Source organism: Pollicipes pollicipes, unplaced genomic scaffold (genome assembly GCF_011947565.3).
Source record: "Pollicipes pollicipes isolate AB1234 unplaced genomic scaffold, Ppol_2.1 Scaffold_4219;HRSCAF=4965_pilon_pilon_pilon, whole genome shotgun sequence".
Classification (NCBI taxonomy): Eukaryota; Metazoa; Arthropoda; class Thecostraca; order Pollicipedomorpha; family Pollicipedidae; genus Pollicipes; species Pollicipes pollicipes.
Genome location: NW_023596448.1, coordinates 35,696,777 through 35,709,960, shown reverse-complemented (window position 1 = coordinate 35,709,960; position 13,184 = coordinate 35,696,777).

The window sequence follows — 13,184 nt, the reverse complement described above, 5'->3', positions numbered from 1 at the left end:
AGAGAGACTGCGTTTGCACGCAGCTGAGCAAACCAGGTGATGTCACGAAATATTTACTATCATTTTGACAACGCTTTGGCAGCACAGCTCCGTGACGAACACAACTTTTTGTGTTTTTGAAGACGCAATTGAAGAGTGCCTGTATGGCCCAAAGAATGATATTAATACCGCGTGGTAAAAATACTCATTTACGTAATCCTTTTCCATGTCTAGTTTTTAGCGCTTCTCAATCTCTATTTTTTCATCAACTTTTGAACAAAGTTTGTTTACAGCACATTTTCTAGCACTAAGCTACCACTGTACACCTGATAATGTCGCTTGCGTGGTTACCGCTTGTGATTTTCCTTGGAACCAAGGTGCGTCCGTGAGGCTGTAAGACACCGGTCGACGTGTCCTGGGCCGCAGGGCAACAGCTTTCTTCTTTCCAAATTTTCCCAAATTCATCCTTGCGCAGCAATGATTTCATGACCACACTAAAAAGCCTAAATCATGTCTTGCGACCTAGTCTGAAGTGTACCTATGCCTGCAAAGAAAATATTTGTATTGTACTTCGACAAGACCCCGATTAGACCTGCCCCCACCTGCTTTCGCGTCTGCTCTGAATGCTCAAAAAAGTCACTTTAAACCGCGCCCGGCTGTGTCAGGTGTGTCGTATCCACAGCTTTTGAAATTTATGTCAGCCAAGAGATCTCAGGCAAGACCAAAATGGCCACATGGTCAAAAAGCGATGAAATGCAGCCATGGGTATTGCAAGAAAGCAGCGATCACCCAACTGATCTTCGTGTGTTACGTGGGAAAGTTCTATGCGGGTTCCTTATGTAACATGCACTCTCCTTATTCCTTATGTGTTAGGTACACGACTCAACGTGCTACAGTTGGAAAATTTTGCAATATTTTCAAACTGGAGCTAATTGAATTGCGCGCGTAGCTGGATTTTAAGAAACGCAGGTCCAGGCTTGTGGGTTCATGTGGTCTCCTTTTGCTAGAAATCAGACTGTTCCTCCGAGCGTCTTATCTTTTAATGCATTTCATTGCCAGGTGCAACTGTACCTGTCGTGGGCCAATCCTTGCTCCCTAGAACAGGTCACACCTAAACGCTCACAGCGCAAGCTCACAAAAACTCTTTTCAGAGCTGTCAAAGCAGTATGCTAATGCAAGCTCCGACCTTAAAATGCTCCTAACTTACGTATCATATAAAAACAAGTTAGCATCCGGCCTTCTAGTGCTCCATTAAATCTTAATAGCTAGTTCTTGCCTTATTCACATGCTGATGAAACATTACGTTTTATGCGTTCCTAGGTACGCCATTGGGGCTTCTAGGTTACTCATTCGGGTCTGTTAAGACCAATGCTTTTTCTTATCATGGCGTGCTGGAAGTAAAAGAGGCAGACTTTTGTGTTACGCCTGGCAAGGTCAGCTACAGTCGTCAGAGGATATAAATCGATGAAAAGATGAGAGTTTATGGACATAAGGCTAGCGATATCAAAAGAAAGTTTCCCTTAGCCCTTAAGGACAAACTAGGTGCCCCATGTTGGTGGAAGTACATTTCCTAGTAATGGACATGCTGACAATATCCACAGAAGATGTAGCAAGAACTAAACGCATTCTTTGGAAATTGTCAGAGCGATGGAACGATTAGCTCGAAACGTGTGTTCGGCAATGGCGGACGGAATCCCAGTCACCAGAGACATCTAGTGGGAAGCATTCAATTGATTTCCTTAGTTGTGCAAGAGCGCTACCGCCTCGGCTTGGTTGCCTACCATCAAAAACGCGCATTCCATTGAACCCATCTGGCTACCTTGTAAGGGATCTATGATACAAAATAAGACACTTAAGAATGGTCTGGTCACATGCGGTTTACATCTTATGATGTGGGTCTGGCATTGGCACGTTATGCTATAGTTTGACCTTCGACATTGAGGATGTGGGTCCATCAGCAAAGGCTTTTCTTGTTACTACGTGATAGCATTGTTTTATTTTTTACATCCGCTATCAAAACTACCGTCGCCTTCGCACAAGCTCTGCAGCGAGATAAAACAATGGAGTACATAGGACGTGAACCTTGTATTCCCAGTTACTGGAAGCATGACGAATGGTGCAATCACGACGGGTAATGGCCGAAGCATATCACACATGGACACATGTCAACAACTGGAACAACGGACGCTGCAGTATGGAAGACAGGACAAGACATGTAACGAACGCAGCTGTCTGCCGTTCAATGTTTAGATGGAAAAACTGTTTATTCAGCCTTCTCCTCGACTTCAGCAGCCTTGGCCGCCACGTTGTAGATCAGAGGAGTGCCGAAGCTGTTCGGGTGGAGACCATAGGTCAGGGGAAGGGGATAGGCAGCGTAGGTGATGGGGGCCGTCTTGACCTCAACCTTCTTCACCTCCGGGACGGCGTAGCGAACGACAGGGGCGGTGTAGTGGACAGCGGGGGGCGGCGTAAGAGACCACGCTGGGCACGTACGTCTCGTGCTCCTTCTCGGTGACCTCGAGAAGGGTGGTGTCGGCCGGGGTGTCGGCCTCCACCTTATCCAGAGTGGTTGTTTTGAAGGTGGCCTTGGCCAGGGCGGGCAGAAGCACGGCGCTGCGACGGCGACGCTCGGCGGCGACGACGGCCGGCTCCTCCTCGGCAGCCTCCTCGACAGCGGCACTCTCCTCCTTGGCTTCCACGTTGTAGATGAGAGGGGCACCGTAGCCGTACGGGTGCAGGCCATAGGTCAGGGGAAGAGGAGAGGCAGCGTACGTGATGGGAGAGGCCACGTGCTTAACCTCAACCTTCTTGACCACGGGGGTGGTGTATGTGACAGCAGGAGCAGCGTAGGCGAAGGCGTTAGCAGCGTAGGTGATGGGGGCTGCCTTGACCTCAACCTGCTTCACCTCGGGGACAGCGTAGGAAACCACCGGGGCGGTGTAATGGACGGCGGGGGCGGCGTAAGGGACCACGCTGGGCACGTACGTCTCGTGCTCCTTCTCAGTCACCTTGAGCAGGCTGGTGTCGGCCGGGGTGTCGGCCTCCACCTTATCCAGGGTGGCCGTCTTGAAGGTGGCCTTGGCCAGGGCGGGCAGAAGCACGGCGCTGCGACGGCGACGCTCGGCGGCGACGACGGCCGGCTCCTCCTCGGCAGCCTCCTCGACAGCGGCACTCTCCTCCTTAGCCTCCACGTTGTAGATGAGAGGGGCACCGTAGCCGTACGGGTGCAGGCCATAGGCCAGGGGAAGAGGAGAGGCAGCGTATGTGATGGGAGAGGCCACATGCTTGACCTCAACCTTCTTCACCTCGGGGACAGCGTAGGAGACCACGGGGGCGGTGTAGTGGACGGCGGGGGCGGCGTAAGAGACCACGCTGGGCACGTACGTCTCGTGCTCCTTCTCGGTGACCTTCAGCAGGGTGGTGTCGGCCGGGGTGTCGGCCTTCACCTTATCCAGACTGACCGTCTTGAAGGTGGCCTTGGCCAGGGCGGGCAGAAGCACAGCGCTGCGACGGCGACGCTCGGCAGGGGCGACGGCCGCCTCCTCCTCGGCAGCCTCCGGGGCGTCGGTGTCGGGCGCAGCGGCGGCAGCGGCCGCCGCCTCGGCGTACTTCTTGCGGAACTCGGCCTTGGCGGCGGCCACCTCGGCCGTGTCCTGCACCGGCTCGGGAGCCACGCCGTCGAACACGGGCGCCTCCAGGTTGAACTCGGGCGCCTGCAGGTTCGCCTCCGGGGCCACAGGAAGGTTGGTCGCCTTCACCTGGAAGCCGTTGACATCGTCGGCCGTGTAGGAGACGGTCTGCACCTTGCCGTTGGCGTCTATGTAGCTGTAGCTGCCAACGGTGGCGCCATCGAACCTCCTGAACTCGTTCTTGGCAGACGGGCCTCCGGCGTAGCCATAGTTGAACTGGCCCAGCTCATCCTGAGCGTGGTACTGCGAGCTGACGGTAGCGGCTGGCGCCGCGCTGTACACCGTCGGGGCGTAATGGTTGTACGCGCCGCCGGCGTAGTAGCTCACCGGGCTGTACCCGTAGTATGGGTACCCAACCGGCGAGTACTGGGCAGCGCCCAGCGCCAGCACAGCGGACAGTGCGACCTGCGGGAACACAGACAGTTGGGCTCAATAGCGCGAATTTGCTTATGATTGAGCAATACTTGATCGTGTTGCACTTAAACGAACAGATCCTTCTCCAAACGACCGCGAACTGACCGGAACCAGCATACAGGGCAAGGGGCATTGGTGAAGCTATGCTTTGAATTTATGGATGGGGAGTTTTGGACCTATGTCTTGAAAGCAAAGCGATGATGTTCACTTAGGTGAAATTTTGGGATACCGTACTTCAGGATTGCGGCATCTGCTCTTCAGTTTTATCATATGCATGCTGACGTCATGTATCCGCAAATTGATTTCTATTTTTGATTTGAGTTCATATACCTGCAATTTTGCAACCCTTTGCAATTTGAGTATTAGCTTCAAGCTAGGAGTTGCCAATTGTTCTAGGTTTTTTAATCGCTTGAATGTTCTGTGTGGTATCATGAAATTATAGAAAATGGCCTTTTCAGTTTTTTTATGCCTGCGTTTTTCTCGTTGTGAGAGTGTAAGTCGTTTTACGAGTGCCATCCAACTCATTTTGATTATCATGTTTGTCATTGAGTACAACGTTGCTGTTTGGTGCCTATAGGGGTGCATATATCAGACAAATTTCAGTGATTCCTTGCGGATTATATAACATACTTGCTGTCGGAAATGTGGCACATGGCTAAAGAAATCAGCTGTCGCTCATGTAATAAGCGGGACATAAAACTCCTGGCACTACTCCATGAAATGTGTACATATACCAATGTTTTGCGACAAATGTATCGTTTTAGAGCGGAATACGGCTGGTTGGAAATACCAAATAATTCGCTATACGTCTGGCAAGTAACACGGTATAGCAGGTCACAGCGACGCGATAGAACACCTAGTCTTGCACATAAGCATCAAAACTACAAATGCTAAGGTCCCACCGCTGCCGAACACGCACACTCTAGCGGCTTCACTTACCAGAACCTTCATGCTTCCCCGCTGCAGGAGGACTGACTGTGCTGGCTGGAGGAGCTGGACGCGTTATATAGGCGGTCCAGGTAGAGCCGTGCCCGGAGGCGGTCCGGCTGCGCCTCGCTTCTCTCGGCTGCGGCCACGGGCGTGTCCTTCAACCCCGCCCATCAGTTCGGAGCGGGGCGGGCCGCTGTGACGTCAGCCCATGTCAGGGAGGTGGAGGCTTCCCTCGACGGGGAGCCATGGCCGAGCGGCCCAATGAAATTTGCAGTTGGCTGTGTTGCGGACTCAAGCAAATTGAAGCAAAGCGAACTTTTTGAGGAACTCGGGTGGAATGAATGCTTGGCTGTGTCACATATTCCGGTAAATTGAATCAAAGCGAATTGTTTTGTGTAAATGCTTGGCTGCGCCGCAGCACATGTTCTAGCATATTGAAAGCAACACTAGTGGTTTTGTGGAATCCTTGTGGAGCTCATGCCAACTGCGTAATAGATCCTGGCAAATCGAAGACAAAACTAAAGGTTTCGTGGAATCAGTGCCTCGCTCATGCTGGCTGTGTTACATATTTTGACAAGTTGGATAAAAAAGCACCTGACAATTGTGTGGCAAACCCGAATTCCAGCAGGACATCCTAATGTCTAAAATTCGGATCGAAATGGCATGAACCTTAGACTCGCACCACCAGTCCACGCTACCTTAAGGCTGTGCAAACCACTCGATAGAACGGTGGCAATTACCTGTTTGAACAGCTTGCCGTCTTTTAATGGAGGATTCACATGCAGGCGATTTGCTTGTTTCGCCTTCCCACGCCTTTATCGCGAACCGGATGCATTATTACGCGGGGACGAACGCAGGATTTTGGAATTGGCTGTGTGGTGGGGGTAGGCAGAACTCAACAATTAAGACCAAGTTAAGTCCGCCGCAGGCGAGAGCAGTTGCTCGTGTATCGTGAAACAGCATGACATGATCTCGATCTCTTCATTTGTATGTGTCTACCTGGCATTTTCAACCGCCAAGAGCTGGACGCGTACACCTAAGTATGTACCATCAATTTGGTAGGGGATTTGGTTGGTAGGGGGGGGGGGTAACTTCCGGTGACTACTGCGTGCGTAAGCCACTGTTTTTTCTTTAAATAAAGGATGTGCTGCACAAACGGCGGACCGCGCTTGGTGTTCCGGTTATACGATCTCCCGGAAAAGATAACATATTTTGGCACGACAACGCTCAGTCGACTGGGGACCAGATGATGTACTCGCCGCTTTCTGCATTTCTGGAAAAAGGGCTGTTTTCTTAGTAGTCGGAGTGGGGGGGGGCGAATACGATCCAGTATGACGACGGCCATGGGTGCATGGGCATAGGTCGGCGCGATGTTGTTCGCCTAATTGTATCACAAAAAGGTTGCGCAGGAATAAAGTAAGCATATTTTGTGCGTTGTTTTCGAGAGCCGCAGACATGTTGACTGAGCGTTTTTCACGATGACAGTTGTGAATACAAATAGATTGGTTGGGCTGAAACGCGGACAGATCCGTGTCGTAGGTTTCACATGTTAAATACCTGATCCAGACATTTTGTGGTGCCTTTGGCGTTCGACTTATTCGTAACGTTGCTAGCTTCGGAGAAGACACGCTGAAAACACTGATGCATGTTCGGTCAGTTACGTGCTCCTTTATCTGGGACTAAGTATGGGACATTTGCGTGCAAAATCTTAAAGTTGATGGAGATATTCAGGATACAATCTCTCGCTGACTCACAGAGTGTGCCCAAAGGTCATGTAAAGAAGAGTTGTTTTTCCTACATGATGACCGATACACAATGATCTTTACTTTCCAAGCTGCAAGGATTTCTTAGATATCGCTTATCCCTGGTGTGCACTGCTTAAATGTATGCAAAGCGTCGATGCTAAAACCATACTCCGGATGGAAAGAAGACATGGGCACATGCCGGGGGTATCATGCTCACGTGATTGCATCACAAAATAGGTTACCCAGGAATAGAGCGAGCATTTTTTGTGCGTTATCTTCCAGAGCGGCAGAGATGTCGACTGAACTTTTTCTCGCGAGAGCAGTTACGAATACAAATGGATTGGTTGGGTTGAAACGCGCATAGAACCGTGTGGTAGGTTTTGCATGTTAAACACCTGATTTAGGGATTTATGTTTTTGTTGTTGGCCTTATTCTTGACATCGCTGTCTTCGGAGCAAACATGCTGAAAACACTGATGCATGTTCGCTTGGTTATGTGCCCCTTACCTTGGACTAAATTTGGGACCTTTACTCCCAAAATATAAGAGTTGAGGAAGACTTTCAGCATACAATCTGACGTCGACCTGCTAAGTGCGTCGGAAGGTTATTTAAAGAAGTGTTGTTTTTCCTACTTGGATGACCGATACGTAGTGATCTATGCTTTCCAAGCTGCAAACGTCTCTTAGATACCGCTTATCCCTGGTGTGCACTGCTTAAATGTAGGCAAAACATTGACCCTGAAATCTTACGCCGGGTGGATAGGTTGGATTCAAATCTCCATCACATTTTTGCTGCTTTTTCCAACATGGTCTTGAAAATGCTCTCGAAATTTTCTCGCTTTCAATTCATTTTTTCCACGCACCGAACCAAAACTTCGCTTACATGCCATTGTCTTTCGGCAAAGGTATCAAAAAACATTTACACAGCATTACACTACGCTTTCTTCGTGTTTTAAGCTAAATATGCAACTTAGCAAGTTACCTTTTGAACAGGAAAAAAGTCAAATAACTTGGTGTGCTCATTGAAAAATTATCTTAAACTTACGCGCTATAACGATTTTGTTGCAAGCGTATTCAATAAGAATATTGAAATAATAAGCAAGAATAGCTATATCATTGACAAAACAACGTCACATGTCCCCTAAAACACTTCAATTCTTCGTCATTTCAGTTGCTGCTGCTTAATTTGGGATATGGTTTATGTTTTTCAACTAGATAGGTTAGTATTTTTGAAAAAGGCTGTGCGCCTGATAGAAAACGTATCCCCCCCACAAGCCTCTGAGCCAATCTTTAAACAATACAAATTGTTGAAACTCTTGGATATCGCTGAATCCCAACTGCGCCTTGTGATGAATAAATTTCTAAACTCTAAGCTTTCTGCATCATTTGGTTTAATCTACAAGCGCTACGAATAAAAAAAAAATGGATTCACTGAGGCGACAAAAGCATTTAGACCGACTTTTCTCTAATCGTAATTATGTACTATTTACAACATCTTGCCTTGGCCCTAGGCTATTGAACGATATTATGATCTCATATTTTCCAAGAATAACTGATATCACTGCATCAAAAGCCATCGTTAAGAACATCATCCGCAAGCATTTCGTGAACGCACATTAACGGGAATGTTCCACATTTGAAGATATTGAGGTGGGCATCAGATATGATGGGAAAAGCTTACTTATAACTATTGGTAAGCTTTAAAGGTTCAAAAACGACGCCAACTAGCAAAATTTCAAATCTTGTAAAAATGCGCTCCATTACGTCATTGTTTGATGCTGTCATAGAATGGTTTTGTGACGACAGCAAAGCCTGGCAGCATCTGACAGACAGACCTATAGAATGCTTCGAAACACGCAGAAGCTGACGCCAACCAGCCATTCTCGTCGCGGGGGCTGTGTCGGCTGGCGGATTAGTTGGTGGTTTGTTGGTGTATTTTTTGTCTTGGTGCTGGCTGTAAGAAAAGCTTTGGTGGAATGTTTGGCATACGCAACGTAGCAATCGCTAGCTCTTATGGCAGGTCACTAAATTCAAAGCACGATGCGCTGTGCTGCTGCTGTTGCTGCTGTGCTGATGACGATTTTGTCAATACTTTATTGTCGACCCATCGTTGCCTCCAATGCTGTAGTCCTGACATTGATATCATATGACGTGCACAGTAGTTACTTTCTGTATTTTTTGTAACTGGACATGCGGTGTCATGCGAAAATTAATAGATTATAACGTTGCTATGGATTGATTGCCAAAGAACTACCATTGCTTTGGTAAAGATGGTAAGGTTCGGCTACCAAGATTCGGCTACCAACGCCATACAAATGTGGAACATTCTCTTTAACGTAACCAACGTATTTGAAAATATTGCGATTTTTGGCCTGCAAGTTTGTAACTCACTTCATATTTAACTTGCTTCATGCTCCATATTCATGCTCTGATGTAGTTATATTCATGCACTTGTGCCCAAATTCATGGAGCTGGCTCCGGGAGTTCTCCCAGCAGCAAGCTCCGCTTAGATTGGTGGACTTGCTGGACATCCATCTCAAAACCCAAGACGAAAATAACCAGCTACTTGCGCGTCCGACTTGTGTAACTGTACAACCATGTGCGTAAGAACGGGGGGCCAGGGGGGTCGTGCCCCCCCCCTACTTTTCGAAGTGAGAGGGCAGCAGCGTTAACTGCCCCCCCCCCCACGTTTCAGATGTAGGTTGTGTTTAGCTTACTTTTCCACCACATGTACATGCCGACCTACCCAGTTTACCAGCCATCTTCCACAATATGCGTCATCTTTTTTCGTTTGCTTATTGGCCATCGCTCAGTGTTACAGCCGCAGGCCGACGCCACTCCGCCTATGGAGACTACAACGCCAGGCGTCCAGGCTGTTGTTACTATGACTTGCGAGTACGTGTGTTCAAAACCATATTACATAGTTTTTATCAGTAATCAATTCTGGCTGAAACTTGAACATTTTAAGACGAACACGATTAGCCATATTAAGGCAAGCTTAGGACTTACTTCATCAACAATCTACGTTCAGGAGTGCTCAATATCTCTGAAGAACGCAGAAAAACACGCAGCTGGAGCCTATGTGACAATTATTGGACCGCCTTTGGTGATCAGGGATATCGTTGCGTCAATGAGGGTTCCTGTACTGATCTGGGGCCAACTGCGCGGGTCAGAGTGCTCCCAGTGTCAGGGAGGGGAACAACGTGATATGTCATATCCTTGCAATGGCCTCCGGATCCACCAGGTCGCTAGAATGACAGTCAGAAGACACTTCGCGATGGGACTGAATGGCCCATCAGCCCTTGACCCGAACCTGTAATGTGCCATTGGTGTTCTACTCAACGGACCCCTTGCCCGGAAGGAAATAAAGGGCCTCATTATTGTTGATTCGAGTGGTGGTCTCATTATCGTTGAATAGAGTGGGTTGACATAATTTAAAAAAAAAAATGAACAAGGCCATCCCATGTTTGCTTGAGAACGTTCATTTTTTTCAGAGTGGATTGCTGAGACAAATGCATCAAAAGGTTTGAACATGCCCGCCAGCAGCCTCGAGAGCCACAACAGCGATGGTCTGTGTTGCAGCTTCCGTAAAACCGAACGGCGTCGGCTACTGCAAGTGTCACCAGACAGCAGGCGCCGTGTTAATCTGTCTTTTAGACAGGCTTGTAGTAACAGAAACACGAACAATAGAGAATCTGCCTTTACTCTTTCAGTTCCACCACCAGATTCCAGCACCACTTTGCGGTGCTTCAGGACCAATCCATACTTATCATCAGTGTAAAAATCGTGCACGCGAAATATGCACCCAGACCGCCTGGTAGATGTAAGATTTGATGTCCTGAAACGTTCCAAGGTACTGGTTCCAGAAGCGTCTGACTGAATGTTTAACGATTCCAGACAAACATGGCTTGGCGATGTTAATATGCATGGTTGACACCTCAATCTAGAATCAACAGCTTCACTCTCAAATTTCGATAAAAAACAAATCGATTTACAGTCTACCTTCGCGATATCCTTAATGTGTGTGGAACGCAGATCAAACATTATGAAAAAACTTCTGAATTCTGTCGGTTTAGAAAGAGTTCACTAAACCATTGTAAATTAAAGACACCTGTGATTTATTCCATGCGGTCGTTAAACGTCTCATTTTTGTGGTTTATTGAGCTTAAAATGCAGACAAAATCGATCTCACGGAAGCTTCTGGTTTCTGTTTTGGTTTTGACGCAAAAATAGAAATGAAACGAAGAGAGCTGTACCCTTTGGCAACAAGGAAACTATATCAGGGGATTTGTGGGAGGGGGGGGGGGATCACCATGAGAGAGGCTTTCGTCAACCCTGCGTTCCTCTTAGCAAGACTCTGGCTACCCCGTGCCTACACGCAAAAGCAGATCAAGTCATTTACATTGAGTGCCAGCCATTAAATGTTCGCTGGGCCAATTCGTACCTAAGGTAAGCAGCCTCCCTGGGCTATTTTTCTGGGTTGGTGTGGTGCAAGGGAAGAGAATGCGGTAAGAACGTACTTTTGCATGTGTTGAACACATGTTTTACATCCCATTTAGTAGCAATGCTGATTCAGAAATGTGCAACAAAGCCGCCATACCATCATTCCGCGATCAGTTATTCGGAGACAGCCGGGTCAGGACAGCGGCCACCGAAGGCGGACAGGAGCATGGTTCAGACAAGGAGTATATGACAGAAGGGCTTTCATTCGGTGGCTTGGTTTCCAAAGGAGAATCTCCAGTTGTATGGCTTTTGTCACACGGTTTTGGCAGGTTCAAGTTTCCAAATTTGTTTCCGCCTAAAATTGCGCAACAAGTTTTATCTCTTGAACAGCAGCCAGCGAAATGAAGGCGCATGCAAAATCCATTGTACTGTGAGCCAGCGGTTCACTTTCCAAATTCTCACCAGACTATGCTCAGGCCATATCTCGGCATCTACCCTGTGCAGACAAATGCCTCCTCAATGACGCAACATGCCTACCCACTCGTGGAATCTCGCGTTCCTAAGAAAGACATTGTTGAAATGGACGAATGATCTCGGGAAGCTGGATAGTGTTATTTGCCGAATGACATAGATGAGTCGGACAGGCAAGAGTGTACACCATTGAAAAACAGCTCTAAATGCATATCTATAATATCAGTGATTATATGTAACTAGATAACATCCATCTCACCACCCACTCCCCCCCCCCCCCCCCCGGTAATCGGGCTTTTTCCAGAAAAAGTTCCTGAAGTACGCCCTGAGCTTGCCCCCCCCCCCCCACAAATTTGAAACGTTCCTACGCCTATGCGTACAACCCTTGTTAACACTGAATGAGTGGTTGTAGCTTATGGAGTGGTTCTAGCGGGCTGTCATTAGCTGACTTTGGCTATGACCACTTTAAGCCGTCTCATGTAGGATTTGTCCCTGCCAGTTGTATAACACAAATCCCGCCGGGTCTACACTAGCTCTTCGCCTGTTTCTTCACGTTTGTTTCCTCTTCCTAGCTGGGAGTGCCGCGACTTGATTTTATGTTTTCTGGTGTAAACGTATGGTTTATTGCGTCGCTGGGATAGAGGAGGAGCACTTCTGGTTACTCGTTCTTGGGAAACTGTATAGAAAAAATGGAAACGCAGGGGCAGATGTGCGACCCCGGTGTTCGGGTGGGGGTGGGGGGGGGGGGGGGGGGGAACGCCCGTAAAATTGGACGGTAATAATTGAATAACATAAATTGGCGAATGAATTTGGCGAAAATGGCAAGCTCGTGATATTAACGGATATTCGGATATTCGGCCATTCGTGATATTCGGGCACATGAATACGCAGAGGCGGATGTAGGGCCCTGTATCGGAGGGACCTTCCGCAAAAGTTGGCGATAGTGCCAAGACCGTGATATCCGCAGGATTACCTGCACTCTTGCGTTTACAGGAGTAACTGATGCGTTTTTGCTTGCTCTAAGGGCCCTACACTTATTGACGAGAGCCACTTTGTTGGCCCCCTGTGGCACCCATGATTGCTCAGATTCCGTCCCTATTGGTCTTGGAGCCTTCGCCTTAGAGCAGCAGTGGAATATGCGCAGATGAACTTTTATGCGCGATAGCCGGACGTAATTTTACATGCCGCCGACGTCATATGCATCATTTCCATTGCCTATTTAGTGTGTGACACCTATTATACTAGTGCATCATGTTTTTAACATACTTTTAAAGCATTAAAATGTTGAACTCCTCAAAAGCAAATGAACAATTCTGCACGAATCTTCAGCCATCAGCTGATTGCATCGCCCAGCCGGCTAGCCGTAACTACGTAAGCTAGGAATCAAGCGGATGGTTGGTTTTGATGATTGTTATCAGCTAACTCATGTTTATTTTGCATGCTGATCCGAAACACTTAGCCTCAAAACCACAGCATTTGAAATGCTCCGTAGAAAATGAGTGAGCTCTATGTGCA